We start from the raw sequence: 17467 nt of genomic DNA, 5'->3' as shown, positions 1-17467 counted from the left end.
CAACCTCAGCCCCCCCACCCTTCCATGATCTACTTTGGCAAAGCATAACACGCCGTACATTGCACCAGGAGATGAAAGGGGGGGGGGGTAAAATTACAGCTTATTGGGGGGGGGGGGGGGGGACGTGAATTTCTGTGCATCCCTGCAACATGCACAAACTCACAACCATTGCACCTCCAGGCTTCACGCTCAAGTGCAAGTATATAGTGGGGGGGGGGAATTGGACGGTGACTTTGGGGGGGGCTGCACACAACGAAACTGGTAGAAAAAAAAATATATATATATATAACATATAAAAACACAAAGCGGACATGAAAAGCAGAAAATAAAAGCCCAGAAATGGCAGTGCTAATCCCCCCCAGTAAATATGTGTGTAATTGTGAGCGGCTGATATCTCCGTTTTGCAGCTGTGGGTCTAATCGTGCTGCCGCTATTACAGCCCCCACCGCCTCCCCCCGCTCCAAACACTCTCCGTCCACTTTCCCAGTGATGGGGGGGAACATAATGCGTCTTAGGGATAATGAAACTAAATAGGCAGCCGTCCTCGCAATCAGCAACATAATTGCACCTTTTTACAATCCGAATCACTCTGACTTCTCCCGAGGAGCTTCAAAGATGACATGAAAAACAAGGCAGCGCTGCCAGACCCCGGGTGCCATGAGAGACAGCAGAGATGGTGCCCAAAACTGCACCCAGGTGTCCGCTCAGGGCCAAACAAACCCAATGTGTAGAGGAGACAATGAAGAGCGACCACGTTCACAAATTATTCCAGCGAAACAGAACTTTCCCGAGCGACGTCCTCTGCACAGGATGACACTATAAATTGTGTCCTAACGAAAAACACCCAACACGTAGACGCCACACGGCGCAGATGATCCCGTGACGACCCCTCTACACCCAACAACCCAAAGTCACCAAGAAATTGTCACAATATTATAACAAAAAAAATCATTTTATCTGAACGAAGGAAAATATTTCCATCATACGAGAGATGGGTGGAGGGCGGTGTAATTTCACGCTACGCAGCCGGTCCATCCCCAATCCCCCCATCATCTCCCTGTTTACAAAACCGACCTTTTCTGTAGGTGAACGCTTCCCACCGAATATTCCCACACTAAACCCTGCGCCGCTCACAGACTTCCATCTTGTCTGTCGAACACAGGGATTTATTTATTTCTATTTATTCAGATTTGTTATTAAAATGTTATCTCTAAACTAAGTGTTTTTTATGTATTTATTTTTATATCATTATTACAATTATTATCAGTAACAATTTTGTCACAACAATTAATTCTTCCATTCAGATGAATCAGTGAGAAATAAGTGAAGAACAGAGGAGGGGGATGTGTGGCCCCTGACAGCCCAAGTCACCTACAACACATCAAAGTCACTTACTCTGCTCCCTGAACACTGCCCTTACAGGCTCCGCACCCCAGACTCTGCCCTCAGCGGCTCCGCACCCCAGACTCTGCCCTCAGCGGCTCTGCACCCCAGACTCTGCCCTCAGCGGCTCCGCACCCCAGACTCTGCCCTTACCAGCTCTGCACCCCAGACTCTGCCCTTACCAGCTCCGCACCCCAGACTCTGCCCTTACCAGCTCCGCACCCCAGACTCTGCCCTTACCAGCTCTGCACCCCGGACTCTGCCCTCAGCGGCTCCGCTCCCCGGACTCTGCCCTCAGCGGCTCCGCACCCCAGACTCTGCCCTTACCAGCTCTGCACCCCAGACTCTGCCCTTACCAGCTCCGCACCCCAGACTCTGCCCTTACCAGCTCTGCACCCCAGACTCTGCCCTCAGCGGCTCCGCTCCCCGGACTCTGCCCTCAGCGGCTCCGCACCCCAGACTCTGCCCTTACCAGCTCTGCACCCCAGACTCTGCCCTTACCAGCTCCGCACCCCAGACTCTGCCCTTACCAGCTCTGCACCCCAGACTCTGCCCTCAGCGGCTCCGCTCCCCAGACTCTGCCCTCAGCGGCTCCGCTCCCCGGACTCTGGGCTCCCCAGACTCTGCCCTCACCGGCTCCGCTCCCCGTACTCTGCGCTCCCCGTACTCTGCGCTCCCCCGACTCTGCCCTCAGCGGCTCCGCTCCCCGGACTCTGCGCTCCCCGGACTCTGCGCTCCCCGGCTCCGCTCCCCGGACTCTGCGCTCCCCGTACTCTGCCCTCAGCACTATCTCAGCACATGGAATAACACACAGAGCTGTAAAGTTCCAGCAGCACGCCGTCCCGTCCCCGGTGCTGACCTGTGCCGCTGCTGCCGGCTGAGGGTCCTGAGCGCGGATCACTTCCAGCCTCACACTGCTGCCGCCGCTCCGGAATCCACGCACTACGGGGACAGCACGCCCCCGACACGCCCACACCACGCCCACGGCACACCTATTAAAGAGACACAACCCCGCTCTGCTCACCTGTACTATATATAATATATCATTACTGATCACCTGTACTGTATATAATATATCATTACTTATCTCCTGTACTGTATATAATATATCATTACTGATCACCTGTACTGTATATAATATATCATTACTGATCACCTGTACTGTATATAATATATAATTACTGATCTCCTGTACTGTATATAATATATCATTACTGATCTCCTGTACTGTATATAATATATAATTACTGATCTCCTGTACTATATATAATATATTACTGATCTCCTGTACTGTATATAATATATAATTACTGATCTCCTGTACTGTATATAATATATAATTACTGATCTCCTGTACTATATATAATATATCATTACTGATCACCTGTACTGTATATAATATATAATTACTGATCTCCTGTACTGTATATAATATATAATTACTGATCTCCTGTACTGTATATAATATATAATTACTGATCTCCTGTACTGTATATAATATATAATTACTGATCTCCTGTACTGTATATAATATATAATTACTGATCTCCTGTACTGTATATAATACATCACTACTGATCACCTGTACTGTATATAATATATAATTACTGATCTCCTGTACTGTATATAATATATCATTACTGATCTCCTGTACTGTATATAATATATCATTACTGATCTCCTGTACTGTATATAATATATCATTACTGCTCACCTGTACTATATATAATATATCATTACTGATCACCTGTACTATATATATCATTACTGCTCACCTGTACTATATATAATATATCATTACTGATCTCCTGTACTGTATATAATATATAATTACTGATCTCCTGTACTGTATATAATATATCATTACTGCTCACCTGTACTATATATAATATATCATTACTGATCACCTGTACTATATATAATATATCATTACTGATCACCTGTACTGTATATAATATATCATTACTGATCTCCTGTACTGTATATAATATATCATTACTGATCTCCTGTACTGTATATAATATATCATTACTGATCACCTGTACTGTATATAATATATAATTACTGATCTCCTGTACTGTAATATAATATATAATTACTGATCTCCTGTACTGTATATAATATATCATTACTGATCACCTGTACTGTATATAATATATAATTACTGATCTCCTGTACTGTATATAATATATCATTACTGATTTCCTGTACTGTATATAATATATCATTACTGCTCACCTGTACTATATATAATATATCATTACTGATCTCCTGTACTGTATATAATCATCATTACTGATCTCCTGTACTATATATAATATATCATTACTGATCTCCTGTACTGTATATAATATATCATTACTGATCACCTGTACTGTATATATAATTACTGATCTCCTGTACTGTATATAATATATCATTACTGATCACCTGTACTGTATATATCATTACTGATCTCCTGTACTGTATATAATATATCATTACTGATCTCCTGTACTGTATATAATATATCATTACTGATCACCTGTACTGTATATAATATATAATTACTGATCTCCTGTACTGTATATAATATATCATTACTGATCTCCTGTACTGTAATATAATACATCATTACTGATCTCCTGTACTGTATATAATATATCATTACTGATCTCCTGTACTGTAATAAAATATATCATTACTGATCTCCTGTACTGTATATAATACATCATTACTGATCTCCTGTACTGTATATAATATATCATTACTGATCTCCTGTACTGTATATAATACATCACTACTGATCTCCTGTACTGTATATAATATATCATTACTGATCTCCTGTACTGTAATATAATATATCATTACTGATCACCTGTACTATATATAATATATCATTACTGATCTCCTGTACTGTATATAATATCATTACTGATCACCTGTACTATATATATCATTACTGATCTCCTGTACTATATATAATATATAATTACTGATCTCCTGTATTGTATATAATATATAATTACTGATCTCCTGTACTGTATATAATATATCATTACTGATCTCCTGTACTGTATATAATATATCATTACTGATCACCTGTACTGTATATAATATATCATTACTGATCTCCTGTACTGTATATAATATCATTACTGATCACCTGTACTATATATATCATTACTGATCTCCTGTACTATATATAATATATAATTACTGATCTCCTGTACTGTATATAATATATAATTACTGATCTCCTGTACTGTATATAATATATCATTACTGATCTCCTGTACTATATATAATATATCATTACTGATCTCCTGTACTATATATAATATATCATTACTGCTCACCTGTACTGTATATAATATATTATTACTGATCTCCTGTTCTGTAATATAATATATAATTACTGATCTCCTGTACTATATATAATATATCATTACTGATCTCCTGTACTGTATATAATATATCATTACTGATCTCCTGTACTGTATATAATATATCATTACTGATCTCATGTACTGTATATAATATATCATTACTGATCTCCTGTACTATATATAATATATCATTACTGATCTCCTGTACTGTATATAATACATCATTGCTGATCACCTGTACTGTATATAATATATCATTACTGATCACCTGTACTGTAATATAATATATCATTACTGATCTCCTGTACTGTATATAATATATCATTACTGATCTCCTGTACTGTATATAATAAATCATTACTGATCTCCTGTACTGTATATAATATATCATTACTGATCTCCTGTACTGTATATAATATATCATTACTGATCTCCTGTACTGTATATAATATATCATTACTGATCACCTGTACTGTATATTATATATCATTACTGATCTCCTGTACTGTATATAATATATCATTACTGATCTCCTGTACTGTATATAATATATCATTACTGATCTCCTGTACTGTATATAATATATCATTGCTGATCACCTGTACTGTATATAATATATCATTACTGATCACCTGTTCTGTAATATAATATATAATTACTGATCTCCTGTACTGTATATAATATATCATTACTGATCTCCTGTACTGTATATAATATATCATTACTTATCTCCTGTACTATATAGAATATATCATTACTGATCTCCTGTTCTGTAATATAATATATAATTACTGATCACCTGTACTGTATATAATATATCATTACTGATCTCCTGTACGGTATATAATATATCATTACTGATCTCCTGTACTGTATATAAAATATCATTACTGATCTCCTGTACTGTATATAATATATCATTACTGATCACCTGTACTGTATATAATATATAATTACTGATCTCCTGTACTGTATAAAACATATCATTACTGATCTCCTGTACTATATATAATATATCATTACTGATCTCCTGTTCTGTAACATAATATATAATTACTGATCTTCTGTACTATCTATAATATATCATTACTGATCTCCTGTACTGTATATAATATATCATTACTGATCTCCTGTTCTGTATATAATATATAATTACTGATTACCTGTACTGTATATAATATATAATTACTGATCTCCTGTACTGTATATAATATATCATTACTGATCACCTGTACTGTATATAATATATAATTACTGATCGCCTGTACTGTATATAATATATAATTACTGATCTCCTGTACTGTATATAATATATAATTACTGATCTCCTGTACTGTATATAATATATAATTACTGATCTCCTGTACTGTATATAATATATCATTACTGATCACCTGTACTGTATATAATATATAATTACTGATCTCCTGTACTGTATATATCATTACTGATCACCTTTACTGTATATAATATATCATTACTGATCTCCTGTACTGTATATAATATATCATTACTGATCACCTGTACTGTATATAATATATCATTACTGATCACCTGTACTGTATATAATATATAATTACTGATCTCCTGTACTATATATATCATTACTGATCACCTTTACTGTATATAATATATCATTACTGATCACCTGTACTGTATAAAATATATAATTACTGATCTCCTGTACTGTATATATCATTACTGCTCACCTGTACTGTATATAATATATAATTACTGATCTCCTGTACTGTATATAATATATCATTACTGATCACCTGTACTGTATATAATATATCATTACTGATCTACTGTACTATATATAATATATCATTACTGATCTCCTGTACTGTATTTAATATATAATTACTGATCACCTGTACTATATATAATATATAATTACTGATCACCTGTACTGTATATAATATATAATTACTGATCTCCTGTACTATATATAATATATCATTACTGATCTCCTGTACTGTATATAATATATCATTACTGATCTCCTGTACTGTATTTAATATATCATTACTGATCTCCTGTACTATATATATCATTACTGATCTCCTGTACTGTATATAATATATCATTACTGATCTCCTGTTCTGTAATATAATATATCATTACTGATCGCCTGTACTGTATATAATATATCATTACTGATCTCCTGTACTGTATATAATATATAATTACTGATCTCCTGTACTGTCTATAATATATCATTACTGATCACCTGTACTGTATATAATATATCATTACTGATCTCCTGTACTGTATATAATATATCATTACTGATCTCCTTTTCTGTAATATAATATATCATTACTGATCTCCTGTACTATATATAATATATCATTACTGATCACCTGTACTGTATATAATATATCATTACTGATCTCCTGTACTATATATAATATATCATTACTGATCTCCTGTTCTGTAATATAATATATCATTACTGATCGCCTGTACTGTATATAATATATCATTACTGATCTCCTGTACTGTATATAATATATAATTACTGATCTCCTGTACTGTCTATAATATATCATTACTGATCACCTGTACTGTATATAATATATCATTACTGATCTCCTGTACTGTATATAATATATCATTACTGATCTCCTTTTCTGTAATATAATATATCATTACTGATCTCCTGTACTATATATAATATATCATTACTGATCACCTGTACTGTATATAATATATCATTACTGATCTCCTGTACTGTATATATCATTACTGATCTCCTGTTCTGTAATATAATATATCATTACTGATCACCTGTACTATATATAATATATCATTACTGATCTCCTGTACTGTATATATCATTACTGATCTCTTGTACTATAAAATAATATATCATTACTGATCTCCTGTACTGTATATAATATATCATTACTGATCTCCTGTACTGTATATAATATATCATTACTGATCTCCTGTACTGTATATAATATATAATTACTGATCTCCTGTACTGTAATATAATATATCATTACTGATCTCCTGTACTGTATATAATATATCATTACTGATCACCTGTACTATATATAATATATCATTACTGATCTCCTGTACTGTAATATAATATATCATTACTGATCTCCTGTACTGTATATAATATATCATTACTGATCTCCTGTACTGTATATAATATATCATTACTGATCTCCTGTTCTGTAATATAATATATCATTACTGATCACCTGTACTATATATAATATATCATTACTGATCACCTGTACTGTATATAATATATCTGTAATGTCTGTTTATTTGTTTTTGCATTTTTCTGTTTAGGTGCGAATTCACACACTAGTCTGTTCAGAGTAGTTTGCTATTCCACCTGGATAGGGAATAGTTAATGCTCTGAGCGAATAGGAACTCGGGTGGAGTTATTTAGCCAGAGCAATCCTGCATTCTGGTGCTGGTTATTTTAGTGTAATGCCACCATGTCTGTGCGTGCAATACACTCCCATGTCTGCTTGAGCCTGCACCTTGTATTTATCTTGCTATATTATCTGAGTTTTAGCCATGGTTAAATAGTCTTGTTCATTGTAGCTTTTAGTCTGTGTTAGATTTGTCTGTTTTAGGATTATGTCTGTTCCGCTTTGTCGGTGTTCACACTGTGTCTGAGTCTAGTTTTTACTTGTACCAGTCTTGTATCTTGAGAAATATCCTGTCTAGTATCCTGACCAGTGTTCCTCTATGTTGTAGAGTTCGGTGTTCTTGTATCCTTTTTTTATGCAGTCCAGTTTGTATGTTTTGTTTCCCAGTGTCTTATATTTATATTCTGTTTGGTTGATCTATTCTTTGTACTTGTACCTGTATGTGAACAGTGTTCTATTTTACCCGTTCAGTTTTAGTGTTTTTGGCTCTCAGTTCTTCCGCTATCCCCATCATCTCCTGGATTCTGCTGTATACTCATATCATGCCTGGTCTTGTTCATTTTATCATTTCTGCCGTTTATCTTCTATCCGGTTTTGTGAACTGTTTAATTCACTATATTCTGCTCTTTTTGTGAGTTTATATTCTGCCTTGTTAGAATTTGTATAGTCTGATATACCTGAATGTTTAGTAGTTTTCCGTTTCTGGCCTGTGACCGGCCATGATTATTTGTTTTTATGCCACTGCACTTTAGCGCAGGAATGGACCAGCTCCCATTTGTCAACTCACCGTTTAGGGTGAGTGGGCAAGTAGGCAGGGAGAGACGTTTTAGGGTCAGTTTAGGGCTCCCTCTCCCTGTCCCCCAGTTAGTCCTTGACAATATCATTACTGATCCCCTGTACTATAAAATAATATATAATTACTGATCTCCTGTATTGTATATAATTACTGATCTACTGTACTGTATATAATATATCATTACTGATCTACTGTACTGTATATAATATATAATTACTGATCTCCTGTACTGTATATAATATATAATTACTGATCTCCTGTACTGTATATAATATATAATTACTGATCACCTGTACTGTATATAATATATCATTACTGATCACCTGTACTGTAATATAATATATCATTACTGATCACCTGTACTGTAATATAATATATCATTACTGATCACCTGTACTGTAATATAATATATCATTACTGATCACCTGTACTGTAATATAATATATCATTACTGATCTCCTGTACTGTATATAATATATCATTACTGATCTCCTGTACTGTATATAATATATCATTACTGATCTCCTGTACTGTATATAATATATCATTACTGATCACCTGTACTATATATAATATATCATTACTGATCACCTGTACTGTATATAATATATCACTACTGATCTCCTGTACTGTATATAATGTAATCATTACTGATCTCCTGTACTGTATATAATATATCATTACTGATCTCCTGTACTGTAATATAATATATCATTACTGATCTCCTGTACTGTATATAATATATCATTACTGATCTCCTGTACTGTATATAATATATCATTACTGATCTCCTGTACTGTATATAATATATCACTACTGATCTCCTGTACTGTATATAATATATCACTACTGATCACCTGTACTGTATATAATATATCACTACTGATCACCTGTACTGTATATAATATATCACTACTGATCACCTGTACTGTATATAATATATCACTACTGATCACCTGTACTGTATATAATATATCACTACTGATCACCTGTACTGTATATAATATATCACTACTGATCACCTGTACTGTATATAATATATCACTACTGATCACCTGTACTGTATATAATATATCACTACTGATCACCTGTACTGTATATAATATATCATTACTGATCACCTGTACTGTATATAATATATCATTACTGATCTCTTGTACTGTATATAATATATCATTACTGATCTCCTGTACTGTAATATATCATTACTGATCTCTTGTACTATAAAATAATATATCATTACTGATCTCCTGTATTGTATATAATTACTGATCTCCTGTACTGTATATAATATATCATTACTGATCTCCTGTACTGTAATATAATATATCATTACTGATCTTTTGTACTATAAAATAATATATAATTACTGATCTCCTGTATTGTATATAATTACTGATCTCCTGTACTGTATATATCACTACTGATCTGCTGTACTGTAATATCATATTACTGATCTCTTGTACTGTATATAATGTACTATACAGTGATGGACATAAATGTTGACACTAGAGACGAGCGAACTTACAGTAAATTTGATTCGTCACGAACTTCTCGGCTCGGCGGTTGCTAACTTTTCCTGCATGAATTAGTTCAGCTTTCTGGTGCTACGGTGAGCTGGAAAAGGTGGATACATTCCTAGGAAAGAGTTTCCTAGGATTGTATCCACCTTTTCCAGCCCACGGGAGCACCTGAAAGCTGAACTAATTTATGCAGGAAAAGTCATCAACTGCGGAGCCGAGAAGTTTGTGACGAATAGAATTTACTGTAAGTTTGCTCATCTCTAGTTGACACCCCTGATATTTTTCAAGAAAATTAAGTATTTATCACAGAAAAGAATTGCAGTAACACATTGTAACAGGTCACGGCAGGTGGTGGATCCTCTGGGCCTGTGTGGATGATGATGTGAGCCGTGCCAATCTAAGGTGCCGCTGGTTTTCACCAGAGCCCGCCGCAAAGTGGGATGGACTTGCTGCGGCAGGTGGCACTCAGGTCGCTACCCCTGGCACGGCTCGTCCACACAGGTAGCTGGGAGGTGGTGTGGCACAGAAGGAGACTGACAGGACATGGCAAGATGGCAGAAGTTTAGGGTAGGTAACACAGGTGCAGGCTAGGTAAGGTAGCAAGGAACAGGTACACATTAACAGGGACAGAGGACTTTCACTATGGCACTAGGCAACCAAAGATCTGGCAGGGAAACAAGGGAGGAGCTGATATTTAAGGACAGGTGTAGACACTTGATTAATAGAGCACTGGCCCTTTAAGTGAAAGAGCTCCGGCGCGTGCTCTAGGCAGTGGGGGCATGCACGCCGGGGCTGCGAGGACACGGTGAGGTGGAAGATGAGGGAGGTGAGTGATGGGTTAGGATTCGCATGCGAGCGCGTCCCGCTATGCGAATCCCAGCCCCGCCGGCAGCGGGGACATAAGCAGAGAGTGGTCACGGACGGTGTTACGATACCCCCCCCCCCCCCCTTTTGGTCTCCCCCTCTTCTTTGGAATTCAGAGAGTTCCCCCTTACATGAGACCAGGGGGTTTCTGGAATGGGAAAAGGCTGTAAGGAACTTGCAGTCCTCTGTCGTGGAGTCTTCCATCTTCTAAGGTGACCAACTGGCAAGGAAGAATGTCCTCAAAAAGTGGTTTCACCAGATTTCCAGTCAAGTTGTAGAGAATGATGTTGAAGCCAAGGAAGACCAAGAAGAAGCTTTGAAATACAATGTGGTAGCACATAGAACTCAATCTTTTCCTTTTGCAAATTACCTACTTGCATGACGAGGGGTTCCAAGCGAAATTGCACCTTACAGTTCAGATTTTGTCCATTAACAGAAGAGATGTAGAAGGGCTTGGCAAGACGAGACACTGGAAGACGGTGTTTATGGACCTGGGAGGCACCAATGAAGTTACCAGTGGAACCGGAGTCGAAAAGAGCAGAAGCAAAGAAAGACGTCTCGGCAGAGGAAAATACTTGAATCGGGATGGTCAAACGAGGAGAAGGAACATTAACATCTAGGGAAGCCACTCCTACTTGTCTAAGTTGAGAGCATTCTCCCGGATGCGGAGCACGTATAGAACAGTCTTTGAGAAGGTGCTCCAATACACTGTAACAGGGACACAGGACTTTCACTATGGCACTAGGCAACCAAAGATCCGGCAGGGAAACAAGTTATTTAAGGACAGGGGGCAGGTGTAGACACTAGATTGATAGAGCACTGACCCTTTAAGTGAAAGAGCTTCAGCGCACGTGCACCCTGGGAGGCGGGAGCACGCGCGCCGGGGCTGCAAGGACACGGACAGGCGGAAGATGAGGGAGGTGAGTGACGGACTAGGTATAGCATGCGGGCACGTCCTGTAATGCGAATACCAGCCCCACGGGCAGCGGGGACATAAGCAGATAGCGCTCACTGCCAGCGTGCCCGGCTGGAGCGCAGGTGTTGCACACATGTTTTGCTATACACATGTTTATTCCCTTTTGTGTGTATTGGGAAAAAAAGGAAAAAAGCTAACTTGGCATAATGTCACACCAAACTCCAAAATTATTGGCACCCTTAACTTAATATTTGGTTGCACACCCTTTGGAAAAAATAACTGGAATCAGTGGCTTCCTATAGCAATCAATAAGCTTCTTACACCTCTCAGCCGGAATGTTGGACCACTCTTCCTATAACCATCAATAAGCTTCTTACACCTCTCAGCCGGAATGTTGGACCACTCTTCCTTTACAAACTGCTCCCGGTCTCTTATTGGAAGGTGCCTTTTCCAAACAGCAATTTTAAGATCTCTCCACAGGTGATCAATGGGATTTAGATCTGGACTCATTGCTGACACTTCAGAACTCTCCAGCGCTTTGTTGCCATCCATTTCTGGAAGACCCAAGATCTCAGACACAAACCCAGCTTTCTGACACTGGGCTGTACAGTGCGACCCAAAATCCATTGGTAATCCTCAGATTTCATGATGTCTTGTACACATTCAAGGCCCCCAGTGCCAGAGGCAGCAAAACACTTAAAACATCACTGACCTCCCCCATATTTCAATGTAGGTACTGTGTTCTTTTTTTTTGTAGGCCTCATTCCGTTTTCGGTAAACAGTAGAATGATGGGCTTTACCAAAAAGCTCTATCTTGGTCTCATCTGTCCACAAGACAATTTCTCAGAAGGATTTTGGTTACTCAAGTTCATTTTGGCAAAATGTAGTCTTGCTTTTTTTTTATGTCTCTGTGTCAGCAGTGGGGTCCTCCTGGGTCTCCTCCATAGTGGGGTCCTCCTGGGTCTCCTCCATAGTGGGGTCCTCCTGGGTCTCCTCCATAGTGGGGTCCTCCTGGGTCACCTCCATAGTGGGGTCCTCCTGGGTCTCCTGCCATAGAGTTTCATTTCATTTAAATGTCGATGAATAGTTTGCGCTGACACTGATGCTCCCTGAGCCTGCAGGACAGCTTGAATATCTTTGGAACTTGTTTGAGGTTGCTTATCCACCATCCGGACTATCCTGCGTTGACCTCTTTTATCAATCTTTCTCTTCCATTCACACCCAGGGAGATTATCTACAGTGACATGGGGTGTAAACTTCTTGCTAAAGTTTTGCACTGTGGACAAAGGCAAATTTAGATCTCTGGAGATGGACTTGTAACCTTGAGACTGTTGATATTTTTCCCCAATTTTTGGTCATTTTTTTTGTCAAGTTCCAATAGACACAAAGGGAATAAACGTGTATAGTAAAACATATGTTACTGCAATCCTTCTCTGTGAGAAATACTTCATTTTCTAGAAAAATGTCCGGAGTGCCAACATTTACGGCAATGACTTTATAATATATCATTACTGAACTCCTGTACTGTATATAATATATCATTACTCATCACCTGTACTGTATATAATATATCATTACTGATCACCTGTACTGTATATAATATATCATTACTGATCTCCTGTACTGTAATATATATCATTACTGATCTCCTGTATGTATATATCATTACTGATCTCCTGTATGTATATATCATTACTGATCTCCTGTATGTATATATCATTACTGATCTCCTGTACTGTAATATATCATTACTGATCTCCTGTACTGTATATAATATATCATTACTGATCTCCAGTACTGTATATAATATATCATTACTGATCTCCTGTACTATATATAATACATCATTACTGATCTCCTGTACCGTATATAGTACATCATTACTGATCTCCTGTACTGTATATAATACATCATTACTGATCTCCTGTACTGTATATAATATATCATTACTGATCTCCTGTATGTATATATCATTACTGATCTCCTGTACTGTATATAATATATCATTACTGATCACCTGTACTGTATATAATATATCATTACTGATCTCCTGTACTGTATATAATATATAATTACTGATCTCCTGTACTGTATATAATATATAATTACTGATCTCCTGTACTGTATATAATATATCATTACTGATCTCCTGTACTGTATATAATATATCATTACTGATCTCCTGTACTATATATAATATATCACTACTGATCACCTGTACTGTATATAATATATCACTACTGATCACCTGTACTGTATATAATATATCACTACTGATCTCCTGTACTGTATATATCATTACCGATCTCCTGTACTGTATATATCATTACTGATCTCCTGTACTGTATATATCATTACTGATCTCCTGTACTGTATATAATATATATAATTACTGATCTCCTGTACTGTATATAATATATAATTACTGATCTCCTGTACTGTATATATAATTACTGATCACTTGTACTGTATATAATATATCATTACTGATCTCCTGTACTGTATATATCATTACTGATCTCCTGTATATAATATATCATTACTGATCTCCTGTACTGTATATATCATTACTGATCTCCTGTATATAATATACCATTACTGATCTCCTGTACTGTATATAATATACCATTACTGATCTCCTGTACTGTATATAATATATAATTACTGATCTCCTGTACTGTATATATCATTAGTGATCTCCTGTACTGTATATAATCATTACTGATCTCCTGTACTGTATATAATATATCATTACTGATCTCCTGTACTGTATATAATATATAATTACTGATCTCCAGTACTGTATATAATACATCACTACTGATCACCTGTACTGTATATAATATATCATTACTGATCTCCTGTACTGTATATAACATATCATTACTGATCACCTGTACTGTATATAATACATCATTACTGATCTCCTGTACTGTATATAATATATAATTACTGATCTCCTGTACTGTATATATCATTACTGATCTCCTGTACTGTATATAATATATAATTACTGATCTCCTGTACTGTATATAATCATCATTACTGATCTCCTGTACTATATATAATATATCATTACTGATCTCCTGTACTGTATATAATATATCATTACTGATCACCTGTACTGTATATATCATTACTGATCTCCTGTACTGTATATAATATATCATTACTGATCTCCTGTACTGTGTATATAATATATCATTACTGATCTCCTGTACTGTATATAATATATAATTACTGATCTCCTGTACTGTATATAATATATAATTACTGATCTCCTGTACTGTATATAATATATAATTACTGATCTCCTGTACTGTATATAATATATCATTACTGATCTCCTGTACTGTAATATAATATATCATTACTGATCTTCTGTACTGTATATAATACATCATTACTGATCTCCTGTACTGTATATAATATATCATTACTGATCACCTGTACTATATATAATATATCATTACTGATCTCCTGTACTGTAATATAATATATCACTACTGATCACCTGTACTGTATATAATATAATCATTACTGATCTCCTGTACTGTATATAATATATCATTACTGATCACCTGTACTGTATATAATATATCATTACTGATCACCTGTACTGTATATAATATATAATTACTGATCACCTGTACTATATATATCATTACTGATCTCCTATACTGTATATAATATATCATTACTGATCTCCTATACTGTATATAATATATCATTACTGATCTCCTATACTGTATATAATATATAATTACTGATCACCTGTACTGTATATAATATATCATTACTGATCACCTGTACTGTATATAATATATAATTACTGATCACCTGTACTATATATATCATTACTGATCTCCTATACTGTATATAATATATCATTACTGATCTCCTGTACTGTATATAATGTAATCATTACTGATCTCCTGTACTGTATATAATGTAATCATTACTGATCTCCTGTACTGTATATAATGTAATCATTACTGATCTCCTGTACTGTATATAATGTAATCATTACTGATCTCCTGTACTGTATATAATATATCATTACTGATCTCCTGTACTGTATATAATATATCATTACTGATCACCTGTACTGTATATAATATATCATTACTGATCACCTGTACTATATATATCGTTACTGATCTCCTGTACTGTATATAATATATCATTACTGATCACCTGTACTATATATATCATTACTGATCTCCTATACTGTATATAATATATCATTACTGATCTCCTATACTGTATATAATATATCATTACTGATCTCCTGTACTGTATATAATATATCATTACTGATCTCCTGTACTGTATATAATATATCATTACTGATCACCTGTACTGTATATAATATATAATTACTGATCGCCTGTACTGTATATAATATATAATTACTGATCACCTGTACTGTATATAATATATCATTACTGATCACCTGTACTATATATATCATTACTGATCTCCTGTACTATATATATCATTACTATTATTATTGTCCTATCACTTTACCTCCATATACATTGTGCGGTTTTTAGGATCATTCACACTGTTTTTCACTCGCATGTGAACGCTCCAGTTACCTCAGAAAAAGTGCGGGAAGGCGGAGCGCGGGGGCGCAGTGCAGTAGGGTCTGGTGACGTCACTTTTACAGCCAATAACAGTTTGCCTCTTCTATTGGATCCCGCAAAGGGCGGGAGTTTAAACCAGGAAGGATGCGGAGATTACCACAGGCGGGAATTACCTCAGGGCTCCTCAGGTACCGTGCAGCGGCGTCTGTATGATGTGCGGGGCTCCATACCAGTCAGATTTACAGTCTGCATACCAGTCAGATTTATGGCACTCGCTCCCCAGGCTCGGCCATCACTACTGTGGATATATTATAAACCTGAGGCTAATGCATGATGGCAGCACAGGGCGCGGTAATTCACCCATACCTTATCCTGCCAATCGTAGCTTACCTTCTTCCATTTGCCCCTCCTATTGGGCTCAGGAAATTCGAAGGTTTCAGGAAGAGTGCGGGAAATCACCTCAGGTATGGTGAGTGTTACCTCAGGTATGGTGAGTGTTACCTCAGGTATGGTGTGTGTGTTATCTCAGGTATGGTGAGTGTTACCTCAGGTATGGTGTGTGTGTGTTATCTCAGGTAAGGTGTGTGTGTGTTATCTCAGGTATGGTGAGTGTTACCTCAGGTA

General features: G+C 36.4%; 1 protein-coding gene across 3 annotated transcripts in view; it reads right to left on the bottom strand.

Annotated features, from left to right (window-relative positions):
* The window catches only part of NRXN3 (neurexin 3), a 504944-nt gene extending 488059 nt beyond the window's left edge, over window positions 1–16885 (bottom strand). The window contains exon 1 of one of the 3 annotated variants that reach the window (XM_056546700.1): window positions 16785–16885. The gene's annotated coding sequence lies outside the window, so the exon portion shown is untranslated. Of the gene's footprint in view, window positions 1–568; window positions 819–2242; window positions 2378–16784 lie in introns of those variants that run through there. The other 2 variants (XM_056546697.1, XM_056546699.1) reach the window with 2 other exon arrangements.
* Between the last annotated feature and the right edge of the window lie 582 nt (window positions 16886–17467).

The sequence above is a fragment of the Hyla sarda genome, chromosome 11 (genome assembly GCF_029499605.1).
Source record: "Hyla sarda isolate aHylSar1 chromosome 11, aHylSar1.hap1, whole genome shotgun sequence".
In the NCBI taxonomy this organism is placed as follows: Eukaryota; Metazoa; Chordata; class Amphibia; order Anura; family Hylidae; genus Hyla; species Hyla sarda.
The sequence above is the reverse complement of the archived record's forward strand: the minus strand, read 5'-3'. Positions and strand labels throughout refer to the sequence as shown.